This window comes from Cimex lectularius, unplaced genomic scaffold (genome assembly GCF_000648675.2).
Source record: "Cimex lectularius strain Harlan isolate CLEC.00 unplaced genomic scaffold, Clec_2.1 scaffold161, whole genome shotgun sequence".
Taxonomy (NCBI): domain Eukaryota; kingdom Metazoa; phylum Arthropoda; class Insecta; order Hemiptera; family Cimicidae; genus Cimex; species Cimex lectularius.
Window position 1 is genome coordinate 130,052 of NW_019392739.1, and position 12,629 is coordinate 142,680.

Genomic DNA, 12,629 nt, shown 5'->3' on the forward strand with positions numbered 1-12,629 from the left:
ATGTAAATGAGTAGTACGCATTATTGATAATATCTGAAGAACTTAATTTTGTTAAGACTACGTTTTCACCTTTATTCCTTATGAGTGTTTGTCTTGTTTGACACAAATTGGAAATTTTTTATATGTAATCATTATCATGTCATATTTCTTTATTCGCCAAGCATGATATAGCTGTTATGTCACTTCAGATAAGCTACACTTGGCACTAATATGACAAACACTGATAAGGGGTAGCATGATTGTATATTTCATTGAATTGGTTCTTATTGAAAAGTGTTCCAGGGTATTGCATAAGCCAGCAGGTTGTGAACAAAAATGGAAAGCCGTGCTATGGAATGTGAGGGCCTAAGGGTATGTATGGTTAGCTGTTTATTACGTGTCCTTTGGACAGCACGTTTTTATTTATTTTCCATTTGAAATATTTATATTAACAAATTAATGGTAATTGGAAAATTAAAATATAATAATAGTAACAGGGCGTCGGTGGCTACTACGGTTTAGGCGTTGACACGCTGTTCATCACTGTAAGGTAATGGTCCCGAGTTCGAATGCAGCGGCCCAGCATTCGTATCCGATATACATACAAATGGGCTTTTTTTTTCAAAAACACCGGCACCCGAGGGTTGATATGACCTCTGCTGTTGCGAACCCTCTTAAAAAATAATAATAATAATAGCAATCGGTAGTTTAATTTAGCGACAAGCTCCAATAAGATTTGTTCCGCAAATAAAAAAAATGAAATTGAACAAAAACGTCTTTCCAAACCGGACACACGTTATTATTTGTTATTCGTGGACAGAAACACACAGTTTAACATAGGTTTTAAGAGATAATGAAATAATAAATTGACTGTCTACTGTTAATCATGATCTTATTATACAGGGCGTCACGCGAATAGATATCACTAGTTCTGGAGGTTATTCTACATGTAAAACTAGACTAAAAGTCTTTAGTCTACGTTGTCACATAAAGTTGTGAAAGGTTGAAATAACCTTGAAAAGTGAAATATCTCGAATACAATTGAGATCAGCCTTTGAACAATGAAGAAGTTTTTGTTTAGAATGGATAAACCTCCTAATTTATTGATGCCTGCTGACGAGACACCCTGAATAGTTTCGAATTTATTTTTTTCAGTATTTACAGGGTTAGTATATGTTATTACATAAGTTTTGGTTTTAGCCCATCTTCAGTGAGGAACTGTAGAACATATGTCGTAGACGACCATCACCACCAACAAGCTGCCTTACACTCTTGTTATATCTATGACAATAACTCAAGAGGAAATTAAAAAAAACAGGTGAATCAGAAATAAGTGATTTCTATATACAAACCTCATTTACCAAACAGCATTTCCTTTAAGCAAATTTAAATCATTCAGAATATCTTTATTTAAAAAAATATCGGATTTTAGCTATTTTTTAATGGTCGATTAATCCAAGTATCTTGTTAGAAAGTTGACTAGAAAAGAAAGCCCTCGCGTAATGAGTAGTAAATCAGTAGAAAGATTAGTCAGGTCTAAATTATCTTCTCCGGATAAAAAGAAAAAAGTAATGGTTATTAATTGAATGAAAGTAAGGTTTACGAGAAAGGCGGAGGGGATCAAACTGAGGACATCAACTCCGTAAGAAAGTAGTCGTTAGAGTCTGATTTAAATTTTTTCTCCGTCCGACTCTCGAGGGCCAAATGTAATGAGTTCTGTTTTAGCGGCTCTCCGAGTTGGTAATGAGCTGTTGGCAGCGGTGGCATGCAGAAATAACAGGGATGAGTGTAGACATAAGTGGGAAGGTTTACCCCACCACACGATTTTACCCTCGGGCTCTCAACACTCCCACAACACGCCTCTCCACTCTTGTTTACTCCTTCATAACCACATCCGACCTTATGAACCCTCCTCAGACACTTTTCCATCGGACGTATTTTTAATTTTGTTCCTTAATCGATTCTCCTTCCTCGCTTTTTAATTGCGCCGAATCTCTTTTTTTGACCCATTGTGCACGACTGGGCGCGTTCTTACAACCACCCAGTGCGAAACTTCTTCAAATCATTTGTTTTAGGTTTTCTAGGTCGGTGCCCTTTTGGCCGTTGAGTTTTTGAATTCATCAGGACGACAGATTCGGTGATGCGTGGAACCACAAATCCCTAGCGTTACAAAATTTACTTTTATCTTATATTTAAGTAGGATAAAAAATAAATAATCTTCAACTCAAAATGCGTCTATTAAAATCCCATAAAACCTCCAGTCGTTCAGTTGTCATGTTCTTATGCCAAATTATTTCATATCATCATTCTGAGGTTTCTATGATTTTCCCCTATATTTTACCCTTTTGTTCTACTCTTTCTCGTCAGACTCTTTTCCAACAATCAAATTTTTAATTTCATTCCTAAATTTATTCTTATTGCTTATTTTCCTTTTATTTTTGACACGGTACATACAGCTGGGAGCGTTCTTACAACTTCTAAGAAATATCTTCAAATCTTTGTTTTAAATGTTCCTCGTGGCTGCTTATTTTTTGAATTCATCAGAACGACAGATTTAGAGCTGTACATACTAGCACACAAACGAACTCCGTAGGATTACAAAATTTATTATCATATATTTAAGTAGGACAAAAATGCATAGCTTTCAACTCAAAATGCATGCATTAAAATCCACTAAAACCCCCGGTCTGTTGAGTTGCCATAATTCTTATGCCAAAGTGTTTCATATCAACATAAATTATTTAGAGTCCTCTATGATTTTCCCCTATATTTTACTCTTTTGTACTTCTCTTCCTCTTCAAACACTTTTAACACCCTCAATTTTTTTTATTTTGTTCCAAAATTTATTAACATTTATCATTGCTTGTTTTTTTGACACTGTTCTGCACGGCTGGGAGAATTGTTACAACGACCCAGCGTGAAATAGCAATCATTTGTTTTAGGTTTTCTAGGTCGGTGCCCTCGTGGCTGTGGAGTTTTTGAATTCATCAGTGCGACAAATTCTGGGATGCTTGAAACACAAACTACCTAGGATAGCAAAATTTACTTTATCATCTTTTAAAGTAAGCTAAAAATAAATCGTTTTACTCAAAATGCATTAAAAACTTCGGTCTGTTAAGTTTTACTATAGTTATTATATAAAATTATTTCATATCAATAAAAATACTTTTGGGAGATTTTGTACTTTTCATTTCCTTGTCCTGTTTTTCTGTATTCTACCTCTTCAGACTTTTTTTCTAACTGTTATATTTTCAGATTTCATTTGTTTTGCAAAAAGAGTATTGGAAGAGAAATTATTTATTTTTAATCAAGGAAGTCCTAATAGTTATTATTTTAATTTTGTTTAACTAATTTTTATATAATTATTTTTGTGTTACACTACCTAATAAAAATGTATTTTATTTTTGAAAATTAATTCTTTATTCAAAAAATTTCCAATCTATCAAGTTTGTTTATAGTTCTTATGTGTCATTATTTCATATCAACATAAATTCCTTTAAAGTGTCTTGCATTTTTCTCGTTTTACTTTCTTTTTATAATATAGCCATGAAGAACGAACAATAACACAGTATTAATTTCCTGATAACGTAAACTTATGGGAATATTATTAGAACATATAACATGTCATACAATTTGATAAAAAATTTGATGTACTTGATCCCCTCGAGTCTGTAAACGAGATATCCTTTCTCAGATTGTTAAATGGCAAATATGTGATATTAATCCTGCGTCGTAACCCTTTCTCATAGCCAAAACGTATGAAGTTTAGTAGTAGTTTGCACTGCCTACCTTTCCTATTCTAGCCTTTCATACGGTTTTTGAGATTTTGTTATCGTCAGTCATATAAAGTTTTGTGATACCTAGAACAAGCAAGAGTAAGTAACTAGGATCGGAGAAACTATCACATTAGAGGTTCATCAGACTCATGTGTAACGTGTATATTAAATAGTTTCCCGTTTTATCCATCGCTTTGCAAGCACAAAATTAATTGAACGTTCAAAATACAGAAAATTTGAAAACGAACAAATTTTTTGACAGTTTGGTACATATTATCATAAATTAATTACACAGATCAAGATAATAATTTGTTAAAGTAATTACACTGACAATAAAATCCCAAGGTCAGACAGCAGGCGGCCCAAGTTAAAATGTCACAACCTAAAGTCTGTGAGTATACCTACAACGTGGGAAAACATAAGAAACTAACAATACCTTTGGTGACAGTGAATTTTGGTTAAAGAACAAGCAGACTGGTCAGAGTAGGAAATGCAAGAACAGTAATAAAGACGGAATATAAACTCCTCCGTTTCAGAGAAGGTCGACCAAAAAAAGAAATGGATAAACCCCAGAGTGCCAGACGTAGTAAATTTATGAATCCTCAGCCTCACTAAAACTGGCAAACACAGTGCTATAGCTATTCAGGGTAAAACTCAAGAGGGTAATAAGCATATATATTAATCGCTGGCACCCAAGAAAACATTTTCAAAACTATAGTCAATGAAAAGAAACAAACTGTATCCCATTATATCTTCGAATTGGAAACAACTATTCAATTAAAACATAACATATGCTACCAACATGACCCAGGAAAATTAATTGCAGCTAAAATAGTCAACAACTGTCACCTCCTTGAATAGAGAATATATAAATACAAAGATTGATTATTTCACCAGAACGAAAGCTACTATATATTAAGATTGATGTGAAATGTTGATAATTGTCAGATTAAACGTCAATCCGGTCAAGATGTTATATATGACTCAGGACTGGAAAAATAGGTGTAAAATTCAATGCTAAAGCAATCAAATAACACGATATAGAATCGATAATTTCGGGCTTTTGACATGTCACAATTGCGTCCTCCGAGTTAATAAATGTTCTATTGAGGGCGGGATGATCAATCTCGATGGCAGCTCTATGGGTAATTTTTAAGTATATCCACTCCCATCGCCCAACCTACCACAGTACAATACAATTGTCACTAGAGGAGAAAAAAACAGTAGATGCTAACAGTAGTTGGTATTACCATAAGTAAAAAATATTTATAACAATTGACAATGAGAATTTAACAAAGAGATTTCGCCTTTAACGATTGAGAGAAATGATATTTTATCACAAAGTTGGATCTCGCTTTGTTTCTTTCACGTCTCGCGGACGGAAAAGGGTTTCGTAATAAAAACCAACTGCACTCCCCTTCCGCGCCTGCTTAAACTTCACGTCTGGCTGGTCAAAGGGTCCAAATCTCAGTGAAAAAAATTCACGATTCTCACACCCAAATAAAAATCGTGGGAAAGGGTGAACAACACGCGAAGTGTTTGCAGAATCTAACAATAAGTATCGGAGCCAGAAAAAAAGAAACGTTTCAAATTTCGATAAGTTAAAATAAGTGAAAAGTGCTTTTCTATGTTCTGTAAAAAACAAACAACAAAAACAACCTTGTTATAAATCGATGTGCTCAGGAGATCTATATCATATAAATATTCATACTACATATACATATGTGCATGCCAATTTAAACATACATGAGAAAATAATACCCAAAAAATAAGAATGAATGGTTTCATCGTTAATTATATCTACTACCAAAGAAACTCAATAAATGCTATACAACAAAACCCAAAACCCAAAAAAAGAACCTTCTTCATCAAAAACTATGTGTGGTGTTTAGTGACCGTTAGCCAATGATTATTTGTAGATTGTGAGATGCGGTCTGGTGGGACGTAGGTTTTAGAAAATCATTTTCTTTCTCGTGCCAACGTTTCGATCATGATGAGAAAAACCAAAGAGGTAGATAGATAGATAGATAGATAGATAGATAGATAGATAGATAGATAGATAGATAGATAGATAGATAGATAGATAGATAGATAGATAGATAGAGATAGATAGGTAGATAGATAGAGAGAGAGAGAGAGAGAGAGAGAGAGAGAGAGAGAGAGAGAGAGAGAGAGAGAGAGAGAGAGAGAGAGAGAGAGAGAGGGTGTAAAAAGGGAGAGAGAGAAATGAATGAAAGAGAAATGGAAGAGGGATATAGAGACAGAAAGAGAAAGAGAGAGAGAGAGAGAGAGAGAGAGAGCAAATAGATAAAGAGATAATTTCGTACATTTCGCTAATTCCAGGTATTATTTCACTAAATTTATCCTTTATCATTTTAGCCAATATAAACTTATTGTCCACAGTAAATGTATATATTTTCCTCTAAAAATAATAAAAGAAATTATCAAATAAACTGTTGAAGTAGTGCATCATTCAATTTAGCAATCTATCTATATTAAATCTTACAAAATATTTAATTTTAAATTGATTTATTAAATCCTTTTGTTCTGAGTTCTCACATATTATGAATTTTTTTCCTTATTCTTTATATTTTTCAATTCAACACTTTTCAAACATTTGTTTTCTTCCTCGCATATGGAGGATAAATTAATATTTTACATTTCGTTAAACATTTCGATTTTTATGTGACATTGTTGTCTACTCGCGATTTCATCCATCATTAATCCACATATTAAGAAATGAAATCATATTTATTTGGATTCTTCATCCTGTCCTCTCGGATGATATCGATTGCCGAGGAAATGAGTTTTGTCACTTTTTAGGGTGTCCCAGTAATGATGGATGATGTCGAATTTATATTCTATGGAGAAAATAGGCAATTCCGAGGAGGGTTTTTTGAGAATGCGATTCGCATGTGCGGTCCCCAAAGTACATAAAGCTTGAAGAAGTAGCCCTTATCTAGAAACAGCCTCGCCACACAAATGAGCCTTCCGCCACATCGCATCGGCCCTGAAAAAGCCGTTCATTGTTCTATTTTCCCCTTATATTCTTAATTAAGCAAACGTATTTTCATATCCAAAAGATAAGGCGGAGTGATCCATTAAAGCGCTCTGTGTCAACACTGCTTGTGGCTCTCCTAATGGAAACAAAAGAACAGGATACGTCTTTTTTACGGCTCCACGGTGAAACATTAATGGATTTAACCGTGTAAGAAAATTGATAAATGACCACCCTGTAAATATGTAAATATTCTGTCGTTTGAAAATTAAATCTTTGTATAAAAACTAATGTAAATTACTCAGACTCATTTTATTACTTAATTATCCCTCTATTCATAAAAAAGTTACCAATGAACTGCATTGCTATTATTAATTATGTTTTTATATTAAGTACGTTTGTATCAATCAATTTGGCAATATTTTAGTCAGACATTTCATGATGGAAAATCCAATATGACCCGTAACCTTCGGTGAGAAACGACAGATCTGACTTTTAGCAACGTATTGTCAAGGAATTGTTTTTATTATTTAAACGAATGAATATGCCCACTTAGTAAAATACTTAAAGCGTGATTTTTAACGTGAGGCACACTCGTAAAAGGTAGCCAAATTTGATGATGACGCAACGTATTCGGACTCAGCAAAGTGCGGGTGATTCAGTGGCCCCTGTTTGCGAAGGCAGTCGATTAATAGTTTGTTTTGTCTGCGATCCGTGGGATGAATGGTATATAAGCAACCAACAAGCGGGTATCAGCTCTGTAAACATTCCGGTTGGTCCGCCACGGTCGTAAACACCGTCCGCGTACCGATATAAAAAGGTCAGGAACATTACAATTTGTTTTCAATCTTATATTACTATATTTCTTATAATTAAATATGACAACAATCTATGGATATAATATCGGAACATAAAATAAAATAGTAGTTATAGACTCCTCAAGCAATTTTATGAAATTTAATTAGTCATTTCATGTTGATTGTTAATATTTTCTTAGCATGTTCGTCCGTCAATCCCTGATCACTCTGTCTCCATTACCTTTCTCCCTCTTTCTTTCTGCCCTGCATATTGCCCATTATTTTTGTTTTTGGGTTCCATTCTCACTCACACTTTTTCTCACTCTGTCTGACTGTCTGTCTGTCTCTCTCTCACTCTCTCTCACTCTCACTCTCTCTCTATCAGCATATCTCTTTATCAGTCTATCTCTCTCGCTCTGCCTTTCTTCCTCTAATTGGTTAGCTCTCTCGCCAACACTTCTCGCGCCCTGTTACGCACTCTCTCACACTCTATCATTCTTTTTCTCCCTCTGTCTGTTTATCTCTCCCTCTCTCACTCTCTCTCTCTCTCTCTCTCTCTCTCTCTCTTTCTCTCTCTTCTCCGGCCCTCCCATCATGTATCTCTCTTTCCCACCCTCTCTCCCTTTCTACCTGCATATTACTCTCTCTCTCTCTATTTCTCTTTCTGTCTCTATTTCCCTCTTTCATTTATTTCTCTCTCTCTCTTCTCACTCTCTCTTTCTCTCTCTCTCTCTCTCACTCTCTCTCTCTCTCTCTCTCTCTCTCTCTCTCTCTCTCACTGGCTCTTAATTTTTTTCGGACTGTCTATCTGTCCGTCGATAGCACCCACAGACAAAAGCACAGCTGTACCGCGATTTTAGTTTACATTCAGAAAAACCCAAAAGATGTTGACTATGTTGTTTGCTTTTAGTTTGACCAACGGTTTTATTGATTCCTTTGAGTTAGAGTAGAATTGTAAGCAATGTGCAAAAGCAAAATTTAAGCAGTGTAAAAAAAAGGTAATTCCGGTCATAGGAATAGGGTTTTATTTCTTTTTGTTTGGTTTTGGAATAGCCGTTATGCCATAGCCAGATATATCGGGCTGGAGAAGAAGATAACAATCATCTGTGTATTATTTATAGTATAAAGTATCTGAACGCAATTCAAGTTTAAACTAACGTTACTTGATGTGATAAGATGTAAGCACGGAAAAAACTAATGCAATTATAGCGACATTCTCAAGCAGCATCCAAGTCGTTTTCCAGAAATCAACAAAGGAGGATTGACGTTGATTAGATAGGTGGGCAGAAGTATTTCTTCGGATCTGACTTGATAGGAGAAAAACCGTCCTTGGAAGGCCGAGACTGACAAGTTAGAAGGGACAAAGCTCGCTCCAAATCTGATAGTGGGACGAGATGGATGAGGGGCTGATATAATCTGTTATTTGAATACAAGCCCTCCTCATTGTGGTCGCCATGGGATCAACTAGCTTAGGCCAACTGCAAATAACACGTCCCCAACCGCTAATAACGCCATTTATCAGGACGTCGAGCCATCAGTCATACTCGTCAAAAACCGGGCTGAAACTCTGCCCGGAAGCTCGGCCGGTCTAATTTGATTGCGCCGTCCCCTCTCATAATACTCTCCTTTGTAAAATATTAATAATCCATTTCACAAATATAACACTTCCAGAGAGAAGATTGAACGAAGCATGAACATACTTTAAAAATACACACCAAAGGCCCGAGGATAAACGGTTATCTGATAAATAATGTAACAAAGGACTCCAGTAATTTTCAAGAATAGGATCTGACATAATGTTGATATATTACATATATAATAAATAATATTTATTACTTCCTCGCTGATTTAAAAAGACAAAAAGTTATAAATTTTTATACCGCTCATATATTTTTGTGTTTATTATTGAAGTGGAATAACGGATACTTTTTTAAATGAAAATAATTTTTTTTTTACTTCTAATATGATAATTAACTATTTGATTTAGTAAATTGAACCTGTTTCTTTAAATTAATTGGAGGTTTTTAGCTCTTAGTTAGGAGTTGATAAATGAACGACGGTCGTTGAAGGAATCGAAGGAATATAATGGCACTGACATTTCTATAGGCATGATTAATGGAAATCTCATTTCACAAAATCTAATTCTATAAATGCCGCTTAAAAACCTTTGCTAATGCCAACAGGTGCACAATGGATGAAAGTAAGTGGTTCAATACTAATTTGGTTAAAAACAGTTAATGACAGAAGGAAAAATACAATCGTCACAAACTTCATCAAGTGGTGTAAGACAAAACATGGATTTTTAGTGTCACGGTTAAGAAATTTCATAGGTAATTAATTGAAGAAAAAAAAGAAATGAAAAACAAAGCAATCTTGAGACTTGTTTATTGCTTTAGGAAATAAAGTTATAAATTACTACCTTCCCCTGCGAATGTCTATATCGATTTTTTTTTAGGATTTTACAATGAAAAAGAATTAATTCTTCGTTGCAGTTTTATTACATTTTAAACTGTTGTTTTTCTTGATTGTAGTTTCTTTCTGGCTAGAAGAATGCAAGTCGCATTGTGATGGTTAAAAACACATGTCACAAGTATATTTTGGCTATCTATTTTTGTTGGAATGTTATTACAATCAGCCTAAATAAAAACATTCAACTTTATAATAAATAAAGTAACACTAGGAGTTACTGATAAACGATAAGTATATTTTATTGTGAATTTTCTCGCAAGTTTTAGGAATTTAACTGTTCTTTCCATTTTTATAAGCTATATATTTATGACACTACATTTACAGATTTAACAAATTTAAATACAACTTGTTTTTACTGTATTTATTTATCTACAATTGTACAAATAATTATTGTGCAAAACCGGAAGATGGAATGTCTATTTTTGGATTGTGCATTATTAGGCGAAATGAAGGGTAGTTATCTATGAGACGCTAAATATTATGTGATATTACACCGTAAATGGTGTAGAATGCCCCAAGAGCGTGTTTTTGAATTTCGTCAAGATAGATAAAAAAAAGTCTTGTCTTACAAAAAATGGATTTTCTCCGTAACCTATGCATTTTGAAACGAAATTGAGGCTGCTTTTAAAATTCACGTTAAATTGTCTTAAGCACAAGTTATATCTGGAACTGATCCGTGTGACTGGGACAAACTTATAAAATTTAAACATTGGAAGATCTTTGATTCCTAAAAGTTACTGTTCTGCGACAAAACCTCCAAGTTCTTCGCAAATTTTGCAAAGACCGATTGAATTAGCAAGCTTTCGAATGATCTGCTTGGTTGCTTGGTTGGACCGGTGCATTACCTTTTCGAGGATTATGGAAGATCAAAACCCACAAAAAACATATACAGTGGGAAAATTTTTAATTTTTAAGCGATAGGAACGATTTATCACGATTTGTTGATAGAATTGTTAAATGAAAAACTGAAATGAACGATGTCCTAGGTACCGCACCTTTCCCGCAATTGTAAGGGGGATATTATTAAAGGTAATATTGATTAATCTTGTAAATAACCATTTTGTGGAAAGTAAAGATTTTGTGGGTGGATTATATGTTAAGTTTTACATTTTTTTCACACCATGACTCCAGTAATGTTAGTTTTTGAGCGGAAATTATGGGTTTTCTTGAGAGGATCGGTGTATTTGCGTAAAGGTCAGGGTGGTGTTTAGAAAATCGGCTGTGATGTCAGCTGTCATATCAAAACTAAAAGCTCAAATGTCACACAATTTAAGATATGAAAAGTACAATAGTTTTCAATTGTAATGATGCGTCAGACGGACCAAACTGCGAGGATAGGCCGAACAAAATGATCGATAAATAAAGCACACAGGTCTTCACCCCGAAGATGACACGGAGAAACTTCACATATGTACGTCTAAGTACAAATTTCAATTATAAAGTGTTCAAATTTTTTTTAAATAAAAGTGAGATAAAAACGTACAAGATGAGGTGTAATTTGTAATAAAGGATTATCATCCCAGAATGTTCGCATTGATCTTGAACCGGATTCCACGGGTAAAATAAAAGTAACATTGAAAAAAATGTCTCTGTTCGTTTAAAGGTTGAGCAAATTTATCGTTAGTGCACAAATTACAATAATGAACTCAGAATAAGAAAAGTTATGCGCCCTTTATATTATAATATAAAAAAATGAGAATAAGTATGATGTTAAAAATATGACGTGTGTTCGCAACAAGTCATGTACACTGTGTAAGCAGCGCATGTGACAATTATTCATGTTTAAAAGGACAACGAGAGAAAATAAATAAGACATTAGAAAACGGAGAGAAGAGAAATATACTCAGAATTTAAAGTAGATATATGCAAAAATGTCCTCATAACACAAAATTCATTATTCATAAAGAAAGGCGTTGACACCAATAATGATTTGTTTTAGTGCTAACGAGAGAAATTCGTTAGGGAAGTGATTAGTATTGAAATAATCCGTCGAAAGGAATTCCCAGAGTTTTGTATTAGTTGGCTTGAGGCTCCTATGCGAGTGTCGGGATCAGTTAGTAAGGATCCCGTTGCGTCGGGATGGAGGTATATTCCTGTTTTTAAGATAGCAATCTTTCGCGGCTCGGGTAATTAACAGTTACACCTCGCCTTTCCCTTTACAACAAAAACCTCAACGACAATTTCATTGGATTTTAGCTTTTATGGTTATTGGCATTTTAGTGCATACAATGAAAATTGTCGTTTTGTTTGATTCGTTTTACTTGTTATAGCATTTACAAGCCTTTCGTATTGTCTTGGATTTTTTGCAGTTCATAATTCAAAAGCTATAATTACAGTTGTAATTTGCTTAACCCCCTATTAATGATATCACATTTACCTTTATGATTAATTACTTTTAACGAAAGTACAATGAAAAATAACGTTTATATTAAAAGTCTAACAGGGTTAAGCCATTTAGAAAGAAGACGTTTCTTCGTTGATCTTTCAACCATCCTTTTGCTAAGATTAAAAAATATAAGTTTAATTAAAAATTCACTAATTTTCGTGGTCCGCCTGATCAATTAATATCTTTCAATTAATTAAGGTTTTTAGTTGAGATAAAAAAGTCAG

At 34.1% G+C, this 12,629-nt stretch overlaps 1 long non-coding RNA gene across 1 annotated transcript; it reads left to right on the forward strand.

Annotated features, from left to right (window-relative positions):
• Positions 1–262: 262 nt before the first annotated feature.
• LOC106672295 lies at positions 263–3,076 on the forward strand. The gene is made up of 3 exons (XR_001341227.2): positions 263–351; positions 1,180–1,297; positions 2,922–3,076. It is a non-coding gene; the product is annotated as an uncharacterized LOC106672295 (long non-coding RNA).
• Positions 3,077–12,629: the final 9,553 nt, after the last annotated feature.